The 19,958-nt window shown below is 40.5% G+C and overlaps 1 protein-coding gene across 1 annotated transcript in view; it reads right to left on the reverse strand.

The window, feature by feature from the left end:
• LOC124154637 (semaphorin-2A-like) overlaps nt 1–19,958 on the reverse strand; it is a 584,917-nt gene that overhangs the window by 99,514 nt on the left and 465,445 nt on the right. The gene's annotated exons all lie outside the window — the stretch shown is intronic.

Genomic DNA, 19,958 nt, shown 5'->3' on the forward strand with positions numbered 1-19,958 from the left:
TATGTGCTGTCGATAAAAATTCAGCATACCGAGGAATCTCCGAAGGTCCTTTATGGTCTTCGGTGGAGGGAAGTTGTTGATAGCAGCTACCTTGTCAGGTAACGGCGAGCATCCGTCAGCGCTCACGTGAAAGCCCAGAAATGTGACCTTGGAAGATCCTAGGACACACTTAGCTGAGTTGACGATGACACCGTAGTCAGAAAGGCGCTGAAATAATATCCGCAGGTGTTGATGATGCTCTTCCTGCGACCGGGAAAATACTAAGATGTCATCTATGTAAGGAAAGCAAAAATTTAGGCCCTCGAGAGCTTCGTCGATGAAGCGCTGCCATGTTTGGGCGGCATTTCGAAGTCCAAATGGCATAAATAGGAATTCAAAAAGGCCGAAGGGTGTAATTATGGCTGTCTTCTCTATGTCTTCGGGAGCCATTGGAATTTGAGTGAAGGCCTTGGCACAGTCGATAACACTGAAGATGTTGCACCCCTGAAGAGCGTGGGAGAAATCCTTCAGATGGCGGACGGGGTAGCGGTCCGGTATCGTACGTGCGTTGAGAGCCCTGTAGTCACCACAAGGTCGCCAGCTACTATCCTTCTTGCGAACCATGTGTAGTGGTGAGGCGTAAGGGCTGTGTGAACGACGAGCAGTGCCTTCGCGTACTAGTAGCTCGAATTCTGCCTGTGCATCTCGGAGTCGATCCGGGGCTAGACGGCGGGCACGGTGGTAGATCGGCGGTCCAGGTTGTAGGCGTATGTGGTGCTTGGTATGATGGTGGATCTCCCGAGGAGTCCCTGATGGCCGCGTGATATCAGGAAATTCGGCCAGGAGGTTGTGGTAGGATGAAGAGCCCGACAGAGCGCGCACGCTGTCCTGGTAAGTTCGACCTCGATGACCCGATGTAGAATGGCCAGTGATTGCGTCGATGAGCTGAGCAGTGGCCATGTTAGGAATGAGTTGAAAGTGGGTTAAAAAATCTGCTCCGATGATTGGCTCGGTAACGTCGGCAACGATGAATCTCCAAAGGAAGTCACGCGGGAGGCCGAACTGAAGGCGTAGAAGTAAAGTACCATAAGTACGGATCCTACTGTCATTGGCTGCGGAGAGCTCGTAGTCAGTGCAGGTTCGTTGTTCGGTGCATAATTTTACAGGGTAGATTGAGAGATCCGATCCTGTGTCTACGAGGAAACGCCGCTGGGAGAGGCGGTCGGTGACGAAGAGGCGGCAGCCTGTGATAGAACGACTCATAGCCGCCGTTACGAGTCGCTGTTGGAGTTTACCGGATTCACTGCATTTGCGGTGCATGGCTGGATGCAACGTCTGGCTTCGGCTCCAAATTTGCGATGGTAGTAACACATCTCAGGCTGAGCGGGGCGCTGCGCGGGTAGAGATCTGCTCCAAGTCCGTGAGTACGGAGGTTTTTTTAGATGAGCTTGTATATCTTCGAGCTGCTTTGAGAGTTTCTCAACCCGTTGGGCCAATGACGAAACATCGTTGGTATGGCGTACTGCATGGATGGCGGGTGCAGTTGGAGGCGGAGCCACGGCGACGATGCGGTCGGCCATATTTGCAAGTTCATCAAGAGGCATTGAAGTAACTTGCGTTTGCAGGATGGCTTGAGCGTTGGCCGGAAGACGTTGCAACCATAATGTGCGGAGGAAAGAATCCTCCACAAGGGTGGTGCTGATGAGAGACCGCATGCGTCGTAATAGTTGCGAAGGCTTGGTATCACCGAGCTCTTCTGCTGTGAGGAGTTGCCGCACCCGTTGATCCTCGGAGGGAGAGACGCGCTGTATCAATAGGTTTTTCAGCGTTAGGTAACGATTCTCGGCCGGAGGATTCACGATAAGATCGCTTATTTCACTGGCAAAACGATGGTCTAGGTTTCCCACGACGTAATCGTATTTAGTCTTGTCCGAGGTGATGTTGGCCAAAGAAAATTGTGCTTCGACTTGGGCGAACCATATTTCAGGCTGAGCTGGCCAGAAAGGAGGCAGTTTCGGAGTGACGCGGTAGACGGCAGCAGTGTCGACGCCGTAGGATGATGGAGACGGTGAGGCTTGCTGCGATGACAGCGTTGTTTGCTGCTGTTGTTGCTGCAGAGCCTGCTGATGCTGTTCTTGAAGGAGCGCTAGCTGTTGGCTGTGGTTCGTTTGGTGTTCGGCGAGTTGCTGCTGGAGTCCCGCGATTTGAGACTGCAGTTTGGCGAGTTGATCTGCGTCTGCCATGGTCGCGTGTTGTCGGGGTCACCACTGTAGCGATGGCTACGCTGAATAACACACTTCGGTTATCTGCGGAGAGGCGTTTATTGTGACTTGACAATACAGAACTGAACTGGGTAGCCCGGATGGCTAGCTTATATACATGCGGCGAATATTCTGGAACGCCGCGCCGGAACTTCCTCGAACCTTCTAGAATTCCTGAAAAGATATAGGAAAAAATACCGGCCGGCGCCAGGACTCGAACGCGCGCCGTCCGATTAGTAGGCGGACACTTATCCACTGGTCCAACACTACATTGTGGCGGACGATGCGCCACAGGTCAAACCAGGTTACCAGCAATATCTTATGTGGAAGTATCTACAGCAAAATTTTCCTCTTATACCTCGCCAGCCGCGGTAACAGTAACCTGTCCCTAAACCTACCGGCTAGACCGAACGTTGCGGGTTTGAGCTCCACCTAGGAAGCTGAATTCTATCCAGGGCATGAATATTTGTGACTATGTATGGTTTTTTATCAATAACTCCCCAATAGTCTTCTCGGTACTGTTTTCTAGGTAATAAATATAAATAAAGTGTTCCTACAGCAACTTACAATTTTAAACTCCGATTTAATGAATATCAATTAACCTCGTATTATGCTCACATGTTACCAGTTTTGAAATACAAATTGCTAGTAGCACATCGGAAAATATGTGAAATATAATATCATAATTCAAAAAGAAATTATGTCACTTCTGTGCTAAATTCTAATATTCTTCCTCGTTCAAAGGAAGCTCACAAAATTTGAAGAAAGAGCTAATTCATCTCGAGTCTCAACCATCTTAACTAAAGACATCGTTTCAATCCAGGAAACCGTAGCAAGAAGAGATATAAATGGTTGGCAATCCATGCTAATCCCTGGCTATATTTCGTGCAGGGAGTTCGCAAGTTGGGCGGAGATAACATCGAGAGTCAGATTTACTCCACACAAAGCGGCTCGTTTCCTACAGCACACGAAGTTAAAATGGATCATCTGCATGCGGCTTGAATACATTTAGGTCGGTATCACAACATGACACACATCATCAAAAGCAAATTGACGCCTCTAGTTAAAAAATCCTACCGAAGAGATTTTGAGATACGGTGTGTTTCAAAAATTCGCATACAAACACGTCAAATGGTTTGCCAATTCAACTGATCGTAATTGGGAACAAGAAGCAACGTGACTTCCAAGTACATTAGCAAGTTTACTGCAACGTGGAAGTATGTCATTACTTGACACGCTCCTCTCTCATTATATCTCCAATGGTTCTATATGGTGGTAATCTTAGTATCGCATTAATTAATATTAGAGTATTTCCTTCTAAATGGCTTATTAACGGATAGGTTTAGTCAGGGGCGCAGCCAGGAATTAAGGCTGGGGGGGGGGGGGTTTAGGTGCAACTAATACCGGGGTGTTTGGGGGTGTGGTATACCCACCAGGATAAGCGGTAGGTGCGAGATTAATAAATTGCGGAATATTAAGATAAACGGTTCAAAATGGTGAGTTTTACGGCTTTCTGAGGGATATTTTATTAATCCTTACAATATTCTATTAGTAATATCAATCCAATTACGTAAAATGGATTAAACTTAAGCATATCTCTGAGCTCTGGGGGGGGGGTTTAACCCCCAAAACCCCCCCTCGCTACGCTACTGAGTTTAGTAATGCACCCAAGCAAAAGCGTTCATAACTTGTCTCCACAAGGAAGACCCGTTTTCAAGATTTACAATGGATTCCAAACGCCGATACAACTAATTGACATTAGCAATGTAAATTTGGACGAAAAAGGAGACACGATAAGAAACAAACATATATGTTAGTGAACTTAAGCCCGTCCAAAGACTTTGATTTTTAGTGATCATTTCACAATTCCCACCTACGTACTTGGTGTGGGATTGTATGGACGATACGCACATAATTCCGACGATGAGAGAAAAGATTGGAATGGCTACAGGAGGGAAGTCTTCGCCTCAGTCACCTTAGAGTATTAACCTTGTGTTATGAATCCACCATAACCCATAATTCCACATTGCTTTCAGACCACTAAGAGCCCGGAGGCCTCCTGGGTCCCCGCCTCCCTGAGTCTGCACTTCCCGCCCCGCCATTCCGTGCCCGGGTCGCATTAGCTCACGTCTTTCCCCTCACATGCATCGTTTTCTCTCCCTCAATACTTTGTTTCACGATCCCCCTAGTTTTCCCCTGTTACACACGTCTCCGAACTTCCTGCCGTTGTTTCCTATTGGTAAAAGCAGAAGAAAACATCCCATTTACCTAAAACTACTAATATTCATCCAAACACCAATTTTTATGACGAATTATGTGAAAAGTATCACACGGCACCCTCGCAATATGCCTTCCCATATTTTAGTAATTAATATTAATGTTTAGAAAAGGTAAAACTTATTTATCTTAATATTAGACGTCGCTTGATCACCATTCTGGAAATTCGATATTCGTGATAACAGGGTAGTATTTTGATGAAGGTGAAAATAATTCTTCTCCTCGCAAATTTTCTCCTATATCTCCTATATTTGATCTCTGCATTCTCTTCGGATTTTCACCGCGTCCGTTGGGTTTTGTCGCCAAAACCCAACGGACGCGGTGATAGCCCGAAGAGAATGCAGAGATCATCTGATCAACGCCGCGAAAATCTTCGAATCTCCTATATTTCCCTGATAAATCTTAATTTACCGCTTGTTCATCTGGAGACTACCTAGTCTTAATCCTAAATCTTGGGCCTTTTCCTCCATTCTCTTCGCTCTAATAGCGTGATACAGCCCCACCACCCTGACGGACGCGACTCCTCCCCCCCTTTTTCTTACTATAGCCACTTTAGTCCCCAAGTTAATAATTTTCCACCCCCAACGACCTTCATGCCGTCCACAAGCCACAAAACTCACCCTCTTCATCTCCTCCCGCCTCAAGTTCAACCCCATGAGAAGCACCCATATCTCACGCAATGTGCTCTTAGCTAGCATTTACATCATTAAACTCCCACCCTCTCTCCGCATCGTCTAATCTCTGACATTCTCTCTTTTTTCCTCTATCCTTCCACGTGCACTCATGCGTGTTCAACAAGACTTGATTTATCCACTCTTCTTTTATCCCGATTTTACTCCCACACAACCTTATCTCCCTGTAAATATTCTCAATGCAAGTAAAGATCGCTATACAACCAATAAATTCATAATAGGCAAACGCAAAAAAATCACCGAATGCTAGTAATACTTCTCCTTTTGAAATACCATCCTTTCATGATTCCACGAATTACAGGGTGAATAAAACATTACGTTTCCACTAATTCCAGATATCCATGAATAATTCAGCAAGTTAATTTCAGTCGATCGCTCAATGGGCCAATTGAATTCAAAATCAATTACCATATTCATCGCTTTCCAAAGTTCGGGCGTCGTAAATCCATACGTAAATGTGGCTATACCTCCTTGAATACGGGAATCAACTCTATCAGTAATCCTGAAATAGTAGGGAAAATGTTTTTGAAATAAACCTTGACTCAAAAGAGAAATGAACGAATAGGTTTACATAATAAACATGATCCCAAAGGACTACCATTAAACAGGCAATATTTTACACCAACCCTGCCAAAAATGGGCCTCTCTTGCTAACAGCAAGCTAAACACATATTCGGTGACAAAGTTTTGCGTAATATTGCGAAAGTGACACAAAAAAGGTATACTAAAACTTTATCAGGCCCACTTGATCCGCCTCTCAAAGGATAAAACATCTCCTGCACTGTCCTCTCTATGAGACAGAGTTATTACATGACCACGTCAGAAGAAGGCATTTATTTGAACCAAATATTTTAGCATTATTCATGGGAGAAAAGCAAGTTGATGTCTTTCACCACTTAATTTTTATTTGCAGATTTAAAAAATATCTCGGCTAAAGGAAACAATGTATGAACTATCCTTAGATATCTCTTGGGATAGAGATTAATAGACCAATCTATGCATTGCATATCGTTACTGCACTTCCATGTATCAAACAAAAAATATTTTTCATCATAGTAACTAGTCGGAATAACAAAAATGGCATTAAAATTCCTTACAATCGTTCTAAAAAGAATTTAAAGTAAAACTACGCGGAGTGAATGAATCAGCGAAGTCGCAATGGTGGTAATAAAAAAGATCATCTCCTCTTATTTTTATATGATCACACCCGCCTAATTAATAGTATTTAACCATTTTATTTATCTCTAGAAGAGCTATAAATCAATATTCATAAAATTGTGTTTCGCCGCAAAAAATGTGCACAAATCTTTGAGTCCCATTTTGTCAAGTTCTCATTGTTGAAATGACCAAAAGCAACAATTAAGCTATGATTATTTTGAAAATTACAGACAAAATATTAACTATAAGTAAACATTTTTTGATCTTGATATATTTGGGAAAATACAATCAAAATAAAAATAAAAATTACTCTACTCACTACGAACAATTTATAAAGAACATGTAAAATTGAAGTGATGAATTCATAAAATTACGAAAAATCGTTAGGGAGATCTTTGCACCATCAGTTAAACTGCGATAAAGGTCTTAGGATTCCATTTTGCTCAAAGTATACCTCTATTAGAGGCGACCAGCATATTTTCTTCCTTAACCTCCCCCTTTCCATAACCTGCGTGATAAGCACCTCAGAATACTCAGCACCCATCATCTCCCCATAAGCCGCCGTGAGCGCTTACATGTCCATGAAAGGGAAAAGGTAGTTTGGAAAGGCAAGAAAGCATGAAAGGCAAAGAGGGCATGCGGACCAATAGCAAGCGGAAAGCCGCTCCTCAGATTAAAGAGAGGGACGAAGCGAGGGCAGCTGGTCGGCGTTAAACCTTAGGTGATGACGTACAGGGTTCCCTTAAAAGAATGGTGCAGTTTTGAGCATGGTTAAAACGAAAACAGTACTACTTGCATGAGAATAAAGTAAAATGGTAAACTTCCACACAATTTTATTTACTAAAGTACCGACCCGGTTTACTGGACGGTATATATAGAACTTGGAAAGCCGAATCGGTACCTTGATAATGACACTACGTGTCGAAACCGGGTCGGTACTTAAGTAAATAAAATTGAGTGGAAGTTTACCATTTTAGTTTGTTCTCATGGATATAAAACATTTCCACCAGATATCGCCGGACACTGTGAATTAAGTACTAAGTACTTGCACTTTATGTTTTAATTTTTTTAATTTTCCATCTCATAGAGTGATTTCGCATTATTTTTCAATGTGTGCGCCTTTAGTCGGCCGACAAGAGAGAAATCCAGCGTCGACATTAGCCTACTCCATATGAAAGGCGCCAAGAGGACCAATATCCTTTATTTATTTTATTTATTTATTTACTACTTCATTCATTCACACGACGCCTTGAGCGTAAACATTCAAATAAATTCAAAAGGTAAGGGATAGGAGCATATAATAGAAAAACGACGAGGACAACGGTGCTGTGGCAGATAGAAAAAGCCAGAAATCAAAGGGTAAAAATGCTACCTGACTGGGACACGAACCCAGAACCTTCCACCGGGAGGTTCCACCACCACCCACAACCGGGAGGTTCTGGGTTCGTGTTCCAGTCAGGTAGCATTTTTACCCTCTGATTTCTGGCTTTTTCCATCTACCACAGCGCCTTTGTCCTCGTCCTTTTTCCATTATATGTTCCTATCCCTTTCTTTCCTTACCTCTGAATTTATTTGAATTCTATTTATTTATTTCCCACTTCCCCGTAAACTGCACTTTGCGGCCTTTACAACGGGGTTTCAGCATTAAAAAAGGGCAACACAAAAATCCATGCCCTGGTTAGGGATCACCTACCCATGCGGGATTCGAACCCACGACCTACGGATTGGCGGAGGAGGACTTTACCCCACCGCCACCGAGGCAGCTTAACGTTCCATCCGCGAACTGAGTGCTGCCCTCCTCAAGCAGGGATCGGGCAGCCTTTGAAAAATTCTCTGCCCCCTATCCCTAATATTTTCCTAGGAATTACAAAAAAGAACTATTCTTTCATCAAACCCTGTATTAAGTCAAATTGCAAATGCACTAAAGTAATCATTAAATAATTTTTTTACTTAACTTTCCCCTCAAGGAGCTCACGCCCTGTGCAACAATTACTTAAGGAGGAACCATCATTTCAAACATGCCCGAAAACCTCCCCTTATTTTCACATATGTTGTTGCTCATTATTTTTTCTATCGAATAGTGAAAAAATATTAGTATGTCATCGGCCATCTAAAAAAGATTTATGGATTTGAAAATGACGGATTTCCACCTTGAAATAAATTGTCTTTATGGGAGAATGATGACCTTCCCTTGTAAAACATTTTTTATCTCAAATTTGGCTCAAAATGTATCGTTGAAAAATTAGCACAGCATAGAATAGACATCGATGCCCAATATATGTATTTTTTTAGAAGGGGTTACCGATATGTTAGCACCAGTATTTAAGTTTAAAGAACATACTTCCGGTTTTCTGCAGAGCGAGCAGCCATTATGCTGCGGAGGTAGTGGCAACGTTGTAAAGTACACGGAGGTTAAATATGAAGAGCGATATTGCACCTGTCGACTGCTGCATAATTCCAGTGAACTGGATTTTTCTAAGAATTCATTAAACGAATATTAAGTTTATCTCGAAACGTGCTATACACCGAAATATGTAGTAATTTATCAGTGCTGGTTGTTTAAGTAATTCCTATATGCTCCTAAATTTTATTAAACATGCGAATAATCATGACCGGAATACAATTCATCCCTTGAAATTGTAAGCGTATCGCTTCAAAAGCGAAAATGATAGAATTTATTGAGATTTGGGATAGTTTATCTGTTCTTCTGAATACTACTTCAAATTGTTTTACGTTTATTTCGAAAAATATACATCGTTTTCAACTTGTAGAAATTACTTATTTAACTAGAAGTTCATTATCTAGCACATTATGTATTTAATCATCAATTTAATTGATATTAAAAGTCTAGAATAAGGTCTACAGGTAAATGAATGTGCCACGATAAAAGCATATTGCTGTTGGGTACCGAATATGTAGTATTTAGAAATACAACTTCGCGAACGTACTAATTAATCAAATATTCACCCATGTAATTCTTCGAAAGTATAAAATAGAATAGAAAAGAGTACTTTTTTCACTGTCCAAACAATTTACTTTGATACGTTTATCAAAGGTCCAATTTAGCATAATTTGAAAAAACAACAGTAAATACATCTACCTATGTATGATGTCATTGCAGGACGATAAAAATTAGGATGCATTCTTGAACGATCGATGACAGCTGACCTAAGTGAGTCCGTAGAAGCTGCAATGCCAGCCTTCCAAATTTACTGAAACTTCGGCACTAGGAACAAGTATTATTTAATTATCCTTATACTAATGATTCGAATTACATTTGGGTTATAACTGAAACATTAGTTTCTAATTTTCACTAATCAACTCCTTATAAATAGTATGGATGAGGATATTGAATGGAAAATCTACAAAGAAATAAATATTAAAGAGCTTTGTGTCAGTCATACGACAGGGACTTTAATCTTCTTAAATCAAGACATAATCATTGATTATTTAAACAATTATGGACACTTTATGTTGGGAAATATTGCAAAAATTTCTTAAGAAATTAAAAATGCACGTCGACGATTCGGTACCCTTCAACAGATGCACTCGTTGGAATCGCTTCGATGGAATTGATGGGTTCACTTTCGGCCACATTTCGTTTTCTCAAATAATCCAAGCTCTTACCTTTAACTTCAGACACAAATTTGCCTTTAAATCGGCATAATGAAGCCATCATTTCAGCCCAAAGGTATATTTAATAACTCAAGGCTAAGTAAAGTGGATAATAAAACGAGTAACATTGGTCGCGTTCAGCAGACTCAACAGTTGCGGAACCGGTGAGACAATTTCTGCTGAACGCTCTCTGGTAGGTCACCGGTGTTACTGATCAGACGCCATTTTTTCCACCGGAGAAAATCACCGATCACTGAAACTCTATGGATCACTGGTTGGAACATGTTGAGAATCAATATGGCTGCGCCCAGTACTAGCACCATCTAGCACGTCGTCTGGTGCTATAGTTGCAAAAGGTTATGCTTACGGAGGAATGACATATGAAATTCAGGATACTGAATTAAATCAAGTGAAACTGACTTCAGGTTTGTCATCGACTAACAAGTAACTTGTAAGTAAGTAACAAGTAACTTGTAACGTCCTGAAAACGAGGGACTACCCTTTCGTAATAGTTTTCATTCCGCGGCCTATTTCTTCCGAGGCGTACGGCTTAGGGATTTCTTCTAAAGAATCTTGTCTCACGTTGAATTAAACCGAACAAATTGTTCACAGTATAATCGTCTCCTGCAATTAAAATCGCTAGCGCTTCTAAAAGAATCGCATTACCGCCCATTTTGAATGTTTCTGCTATTTGGTCACGTGACTGATCACTGCTCAGCAACCATTCAGCAGATCGCAACTACCGGTCGCTCACCGGTGAGGGATCTCTTGATCCCGGTGAGTATCTGCTGAACGCGACCATTGTCACAATGCAACGTAACTCTACGAGGTAACGTAAACAAACAAAGGTGCTCAACCGGTGTGAAACTACGATATGTTGGCAGCAGCCCCATGACACTTCCTATCCCACTCCATTGGGAACCCATGGTCTTTTATTGAAGTCGTTTCCTCAACCTGCCGCACGTTTTCCGGGGCGGCGCCACGTATTCTGGAGGGCAAGAATTAGCGGGTAAGTTAATTTCCGTATTGTTGAGCGCATACTACAGGTGAGCGGAAATAGTCATTTTTGTAATTAATTAAGATTTAGTTTTCATTTATTTTCGAATTTTAGTCTTCTGCATTATTTCCTTATTGTTCTACATTAATATTTCGTGGATATATATCGCGGATTTACTGAAAAAAGGAAAATGCCGTGGACGTGTGTGGTACCGCGTTGCACCACTGGTTATGGCCACAAGACTTCGGGGATTTCGCTTTTTAGAGTCCCCAAGGACCCTGAGAAGCGATGAAATAGCTGTACGATTCCTTTTTTGGTGTGCTAAAGCTCCAAAATTTATACATATTTTAAATTACAGGTTCTGCTGTTCCAGTGGTCAATGTCATTCACAGTGGAGGAATGAAGTAACACTGAGAAAATGCAAGATGTGCGACGGCTTTCATCAACTATTCATCATTCTCTCCTACTAAATTGAATCTCTTAGAATGATTAGTAATTAGAAATAGAAATTAGTAATAGAAGGAATTAATAGAAATGTTAAATTGTGAGTACTTAAAATTTATTTTTCATGACATTACCTTGCATTGATTGTATAAATAATCTCAGTTTCAGTAGCATTGTGTAATCATTCTGGAAATGTAGATTTGATGTGTGTGTACATTATATAAGTTGGAAAAATGTGAATCGTTTTCATTCTTAATACCTCTTTCGATGATTTCTTTTAATGCAGCTGTTATCGATGGTGCGTGCAACTCTCATGAAAAGTACATTTACCGCGTATTAGCAGTATTAGCCTGTGGTTTCTGTCGTACTACTCATCTTATTTTTGGGCGAGGGATAATATTTCAGATTTGCCAGTACCTGAAAGTGATCAGACATCCGCAAATCCCTCGGATTATATCTATTGCACTGTTTTCGTGGAAGTTTATTCGGAAATTATTTGCAAAATCTCTTTCGTTCTTATCTTTCATATGGTATTTTACTTCCTTAAATCTCAAATTATTCCTTTGGTGAGTAGGCAAGCATCTTTATAAAATAGCCTTTAACGGTAATAATGGTACTTCCGGAAATTATTCACCCTGTTCAACGATTAAATATGCCTATTCTATACCCGCAAAATGTCCCTAGGATAGAATCATTTTTTTGGGTTTGCTGTGCCCTGCCATTATTATTATCACTTGATCGAGACTCAGGAGATTAGAAACATTAACATACGTCACTTCATAAGAAGTATTTCACTTCCACCTTGGTAAGAAGCCGTTTGCGTTTCTGATATTGTATTTGTTAATAGTGTTTGAAAGCAAGGAATAACATCTATATTCTTATAAGGCCGTGGAAACATGCCGATGGGCTCAGATCTACATGGGATCAGATCTGATCTGAGCCTCGAGGCAATGGTGCGTACGTAGCTTCTATGACAACTTATATTAACGTTTACCACAAGATAGCTATAAATAATTATTTCCTTAAAAATACCTTTCCTCACTACATAAGGTTTTAATTGCTGACAATCTTTCGTTATGGCTGTAACTGATTTTACAAAGGTATGGAAGCAGACGAAGCTGAAATCCAACGCCTTCCATTTGATTAATACTCACGTATGAGAACGATTTCTAGGTATTTTTCGCTATAAGATGTTAAGTGCATATGAACTTGCTAACTAGTAACCACTGTCGACGTGTTTATATTCATTTTTGCCATTAATTAGTTCATAATTACTGAAGTATCGTATACAGATACGTAGGAAACTTGCCCTTCAGGATAGGTGGCGCCCCTACCGGCCTCAACGGGAAACGGCTTCATTAAATGACCATGCCTGAACGGAGAGTGTCCAGACCTTCTCATATTCTAAGACCGTGGTTGGCAGCGTTGTCGAGTTGGTGATCAGCAATTATAATTAAACCATTTTTCCAAATTAGGTTGAAATTAACAGAGTAAAAGGTCTCACTAGTTAAGTTCATTTTATTCATCACAAATGATATAGTTATAAAGCTTTACTCTATTTCCCGAGAAAGTATTTAAATTCTTCCAATACCTAAGAGTCAATATAACAGCTATTCTTCATATCACAGGATTATTCCATTTTTAGTCAAAATCATGCATTGCACAGCTATTTTGATTGATTTAGTATTACTTTTAATTTTTATGAATGACAAATTTACCGATTATGACTCGTTTTTATCGAGTTTATCTAACTAATGAAAGCAGTATTTCGAAGCGCAGGTTCCTCCTTAAACCTCATTTTTCCGTCGAAAGGCAACTTAAAATGGCAACTTGTTGTGGGCTGTTGTACAGAGCATTTATAACTCCTACCCATAGCCTCCACCGCCGGACGCAAATATTATCCCTTTTGCCTCGCTTATGTTTCCTTCCCAATTCACTCTATGCCCACGTTTCTCTCCCACGCTCTCACTCATCCAGCCCCCGAGGATTACTCCCAAACACACTCTCCCACACTCTCATAAAAACAAATAAAACTCTTTCACACCCCAACGGCATCATCATATCCTTCCATTTGGCCTTATCCCACCGAGGACTCCCACCATTAGGCCACACTCTCTCTATCTCCTCCGGATATGCGCTGGCCTAATGCCCAGTCCTTCCAACCCCTCATCCGAACATCCCTTTTTCTATCCCTCGCATACCGCATCCAAAACCCTCTTTCAGACCGAATATCCAACCATCTCAAATAAAAATCCCGCGAACCCTCTCTCTTCACCTTTGAGAACGAGCGGAAAAGATGAAGAGCGTATATAACGTGGATTGTAAGTTGAGACCGAAATGAAAAAAAATTATCTCCATCTTTATCATAATTCATGCTACAGCGTACATGCTGCTTATAAAAAAATAGCATTAAAAATAAATTTCGTACGTGGCTCACATAGAAATTCGATGTATTTCAGCAAATCTGCTCGATACTCCTAAGTTATATCCCCTACAACCGCAAATTAAGCGTGTGAACATGCCTCCAAAGGGCACCAGCTGTTAACGAATAAAAAAGGAAATACTCTAAAAAAACTAAGTCAAGAATTTACTTAAGCCCTATATTGTTCGGGGAAAAAAACGAATTCAAATCCCTATCCGATCGGATGAATACCTCTCCTTATTAATCCTATCGGCCGGAACTGAAAATATAGTGGGGATCTAAAATGACGTTCTCTGTGTTACTCTTAAATTCATCTATTCGAAATTTCTCAAGCAATCTAAACCAATTGCCCAGCCTCCAAGTTACTATCGGCTCCCAGCCTAATTCATTTAACATTTCTAAGGCTTTCTGTGAGCCCATAGCAGTTTTTATCTAAGGATTAGGGGTGGTAATTCGAAAAAAGATAAAACCAAATATTTCTTTCGATCTCCTTTATGTTGAACACAAATATATTGCAAGTATCGAATCTATAGTGTTTAAGGCCATTACGATGACCAGCAACAGTTCTGATCCCATGTATTTGGGTGGAAAGAATATCAACCCAAGAAAAATTTCCTTGCATCCTAATCCCGAATCCTGTGCCGTAATAATCTTATTCCTAGGCTTTGAAAAGCGATGCATTGACACATATGACATATGAGGTTTTAATGGAATAAAAACCGCCTTCATGCTTCAGCAAGCGTTCATAAATTGTCACCTACATCAGATACGGGAAACACTATTAAAACGGTTTAAGGTTAATGTCATAATTGTTAGGCATCATAAATAGCATTGGAAGGAATTTTTCTACCTGGCTCACATAAAAATTCAATACAAAACGGCTTAAGGCTCCTTAGTTACGACAGTGGAAACGAGACTCCAGGGCGGGCTCGTAAGGTTTCACTCCTGGGGCAGGGTCTATAAGCGCGAGCTTTTCACCTCTGCACCCAGAAGGGGAAGGACGGGAAGGAGAAAGGAAGGAGGCGCCGCCGCGATAGGAGCCCGACGACGCCTCCGGGGAGGGGATAGGGAAGGAAGGGAGGGGATGAGGAATCCCGATCCGTCACAAAAAAGACTGGCGGGTCCTACCATCAGCGAAACCAGGCAAAGCCATTAATATTCTAACGACCTTGGAGGATTATTCTATGAGGAAGAATAATCCAACGATCAGATTGTTAGATCCTAAGTTACGACAGTACCACCACACACGAAGCGTTTGAAAGTATCTCCAAAGTACTTTCGATTGCCCTAGATTTTTTCAAACCTAATGCAACTAGTAGCCACAGGCGCATTTCATGATATTTATCGTTTGAATATAAATCGAAAGTTAAGAGAATTTCAGTTCAAAAACACTCTTCAAGAAATACTTCATTGAGGGCGTTATTATGTCTAAAATGTGACAATACATCTCTTTTCAACCCCAAAATCCCCTTTGAATTCTCCTCTTCCTCCCCTTCTTCCCACTCTTTTACCCCACGTAAAACCTAAAATTCCCTCGCCAGTCCTCTTTTTGCTTCACTTCGGAAAAGGAAGTGGCTACGCAAGAAAGCATTCAAAGAATGAATCTTCTTCCCCGCTCAATACTGTTGCGAAGAACATCAATCCTAAATCTTCCATGGCCCTCCGATTTTCACGCTCTTCGATCTCTTTGCTCCGCGGGACGTGTGTCGGATAAGGCTGAAAAGGGGATTTGAGGGCGGAATAAAGACAGGAGAAAAATATGAAAATGTCAGGAAAAAAATTGAAATAAGTCGGTTTTTCCGAGTATACAAAAAGAACCACTCTTTTCCATGTTATCTTCTCCCTTAACATTCACTTTATCCTACCAAATAAGGCTAATGTTGGAGTACAACAGAAATATATTTACTCAGGTATTTTGCTGTGAAAATATATGTACACCGTGGCAAACTCTCCATATCCGTATTCCTAAAGAAAGTACGTATAATTTTTAGTTTCAAACAGATATGGCTTGTAAAATCTGCTTTCTTATAGAGCTCTACATTACCCAATCATGGAAAATGTAGACGAAAACTCTAGTTCTCGTCAGGAAGATTACATAAATATTTTGCATTAGCCTATTATTCTCACAAAAAAATGCCAAAAAAGTTACCATAACTATTAATCTATGTTTTTTTAAAGTGGTTTCAATGGTAATAATAATTTTTGCTGTGCTTTTAGAGATTCATAAGGAGTCGCACTATCCACAAGTACGTATCTGACGCCACTGTCTGCAGTTCGAAACATTCCGAGCTTGCACGACTGGGCCAGTCACGAAGATATTTGAAAAGGATCGTATAACCTCTCTTTCACCTTTCAGTAAAAGTTTAATTTATTAATTGTAGCCTTTAAAACGTTCTCCTTCACTGCTACCTAAAATTACTCAAAAATTGTAATTGAAACATATTTGTTCGAAGAAATACAACTAATTATAATTATTATTTATATATCTCCCACAGACACCTGCTTCCAGTGAAATATCGCATCTCGCTTCAAATCACTCTTCGATCCCAATCCCGCTCGGGGACATCCTGCACCCGGTCGCTTCTCCTCTTTTTTCGATATTCACTACCCGGGACGCCAGCCGCACGTCTCCAGGGGAGAGAATCGCATCCCTCCCTTTATTTATCGGCTCCCATAATCCTCTTGCAGCCATTTTCTCTCACTCTTGATTTCCTTTTCCACTGGAATTTACCACGGAGATTTCTTTACGCCTTCTTCTCTTGCGTCCATGTGACTGACACGTCTGCGACATCCATGTTCCTTCTTTTATCCTTCCGTCCTCTATCATTAATTCCATTACTTACATCTATTTACAAGATTTATTTCTTCTAGAAAATTTTCCACCGTGCGTAACGATCAAAGCTGATTAATTCAGGGCATAGCAGTATGAAATTTAACAAAATTTCATCAGTCAGGATTAAAAACCGTTCATATAATACCCCGTAATTAGGTGTGAAAAATTATTGAAAATGCAAACATTTTAAAGAATGAGAATTTTTCTCTCATATAATCAAATTTGAAGTTACAAAACAAACAAAATATGGAATTCCATTTCGTAAAAGTTGTTACACGTAAGATGCCAATGAGTTGGAGGTCTTTGGAGGTATGCTTGGTGCCAACGACAGCAAGATTCGACAAGATCGTTAGCTAAATTTTGATTGCATCAACATCACTTCGCAAATTTGATTCGGGATATCATTTTGACAATGGAAGAGGTTTCAAGGTCGTACAGAAATGTTTAAATAATGAAAATAAGAGCGATATACTAGAAATAAAAGTGTTAGAATGCGTATCCTGCAACTAAACGATCATCACGGAGGCAGTAATTTGACCAGCATGCTAATCGTGAATCAACATGAACTTACGCGAAACATCACACAGCAACCTTACGGCTCTGATATCGATCGGGTTCACCCTCAAGCACCACCAATTGACATTGCAGTTAAAAATTAAAAACGTACTTAGCTTTTTATTACTTAAATGTCAATGTTAATATTAAAATCACCAGGATCACTGATAATTCACTGCAAAGTCAAAAAGAAAAATTTTTCGTACAAACTGGTGGTCCAACAGAAGAGGATGGAATGACCTTTTCTCTTCGAGAAGTACTTACGCTTTCGAAAAGGAAGGTTGATTAGAGCGAAGTTTTTGCCCTTCTATCCCTCTAGAGTAAGTGCCCCTCTATAAGTAAAAAAATGGTGAGTAACTGATTAGGCCAGTTATGTTGCCGAGTTTTTTCAAGGCACTAGGACAAACACAAGGCCGGGTTGACTCTTCATCCCTGGCTTCGTTATTCGAGTGTGTGCGTTATGTTCAAATTGGGTGGAACTCTCTGGAAACGGTATTCCTCACCCCTCAATGAATATTTGACGTGCATTGCGATCGTTATCACCGTATCGAAAATTCGTCAAGAGGTCCGATCCAGCGCTTCGCTGCTGTCAAGAGCAGGGATTTTACGGGGTCGCTTATAGGTCAAGAGACGTGAAAAACAAAACAAACTGGAAACAGTATCTGGCTGGATGTAGAAACGTAGCCGAAAGAGATAAAGAATTGAGGAGAGTAAGCCTGGTTCAGTGATTGCATCCAAACTGGTAAAATACTCCACAAGATCTATCTCATCAAAGCATTTGATCCATTGATCCATCCATCCTCAGGTGGCATGCCTTGTAAAAACTGGCTGCTAAAAAATAAAAATTATCCATTATGGACTATAAGTGGAATAAAGAACATACTGAATGTGCATAAAAGCTCTATTTTATCATAATTTCGTCGGTATAATTACAAAAAACAGCCATCAATCTTTGATATTTAATTCTCCATCGTATTGATTCCAACGGATGACGAGAGGAATATCAAAATCCAACTAAGTGCGAAAATGTTAACAATATATATTACGATTTCCGTCAGCTTGAAGAGGAGTTGATACATAGACTAATATACAATCTTGTTGCAAAATATTACCCAATCCAAGGAGCTTTTAGCCTCACTAATCGTCACGCTACAAACGATAATAACAGCCATAATATTCACTTATATTTAATTTACGATAGATAAGAATGTATATGAATTAATGCAGAAATACAAATGACGAGAGAAATTCTGCCGATTGGATAGGTACCTATAGGAATTCTTTTTTCCGTCAATTAATTAAAAATCTGTTATGTGGGATCCCAGGAGCTATTTGCCTCCGTTATCGCTACGCTACGAACGATGATACTCTTGTTGATGATCACAATAATGGATCGCCGCCGCGCATCCCAATTCATTTTTTTTTCGCCAATGGATCGTTATCTAACGCCCCCATTAACATGCCAATTGATGTATCTTGTGGGATAGTAATAAGAGGGAAATAGGCTGCCATTTGAACACAAATTTGAGAGTCACAAGCACGTACCTGCCTATACCATGAAAAGCTTCTTATTGTGGGATAGTAATAAGAGGGAAATAGGCTGCCATTTGAACACAAATTTGAGAGTCACAAGCACGTACCTGCCTATACCATGAAAAGCTTCTTAGTGCATACACATGTTGAAAATGCACACCTTCGACTGGTAACTGACATTTTATGAGTTTCGCATGCGCGCAAAAGGAACAATAAATTGTGTAACAGTGAGTAAATAGAAATTTAAAGATACTATTTTCTTGTTCCTTTCGAACAGGATAGCCGAGCTTCATCAAACTTGCCTTTTCGATTCAGACCTCCGCCGGCTGGAGTCTAAAAGAATTCTGTAAGAAGCTGGAAGGTTGAGAGAGTGGTCGATACGTAAAAAATTCCAGACCTCTCTCCCGATGCCTGTGAGTGCGGGAACATTGCTCGTGACACTTCAGCATTGATTGGCAGGAGAGGAGAACTTTAGAGGACACTTTGGCGCGAGCTCGAAGAAGAGTTCTAGGAGGCGCTTAGGAACGTGTCTCTGGGAAAAGACCAAGATTCTCCGCTGAAGCCTTAAAGAGGAGATATAAATCCCAGAATCGTCCAATTGTACCATTTTAAAAATGCATGCTGCACTAAAAAGGACCTATTAATTACTGCAGGGGATGATGGCGTCAATTACTGAAATTGTGCGGATATCCGCAGTTTTCTTTTTCCTTTAATAACCCTCTAACTATCGCCGAGGATAATTATAAGAAAAATTATATTGCGTTTCCCATTGAAAAATTTTCTTTGGGTAATCGTAGGGGTTTTTACGACTTCTTCGTTCACTCATGCTAGAGTCGATAAGATAAGGGAAATAAGGAAATCATCCTGGTCTGCAATGAGGATGATAACTCAAAGAACCCAATAGTGAAGACATAACGTGCTGAAAGATTACATCTAAATACTGCCCCGCAAGTTGCCTCAATAGGTGTGTGGAATACAAGCAATTAAAATTTTCCAACGAAATAAATGACAAAATGGAGAGTTTTTTTCTTGAAATTGTAAATTAGTAACCAACATTAAACACGCCAAGATGGATAAAATGGAGGGTCATCGAGATTTTGCGAACAAAATAGAACAGATAATCTATTAAGAATCACGATTCTGTAAAGAATTCCATGGGAGTGAAGATAACTTAAAACTCGTTTCTTTGGAC

The sequence above is a fragment of the Ischnura elegans genome, chromosome 2 (assembly GCF_921293095.1).
Source record: "Ischnura elegans chromosome 2, ioIscEleg1.1, whole genome shotgun sequence".
Lineage (NCBI taxonomy): Eukaryota > Metazoa > Arthropoda > Insecta > Odonata > Coenagrionidae > Ischnura > Ischnura elegans.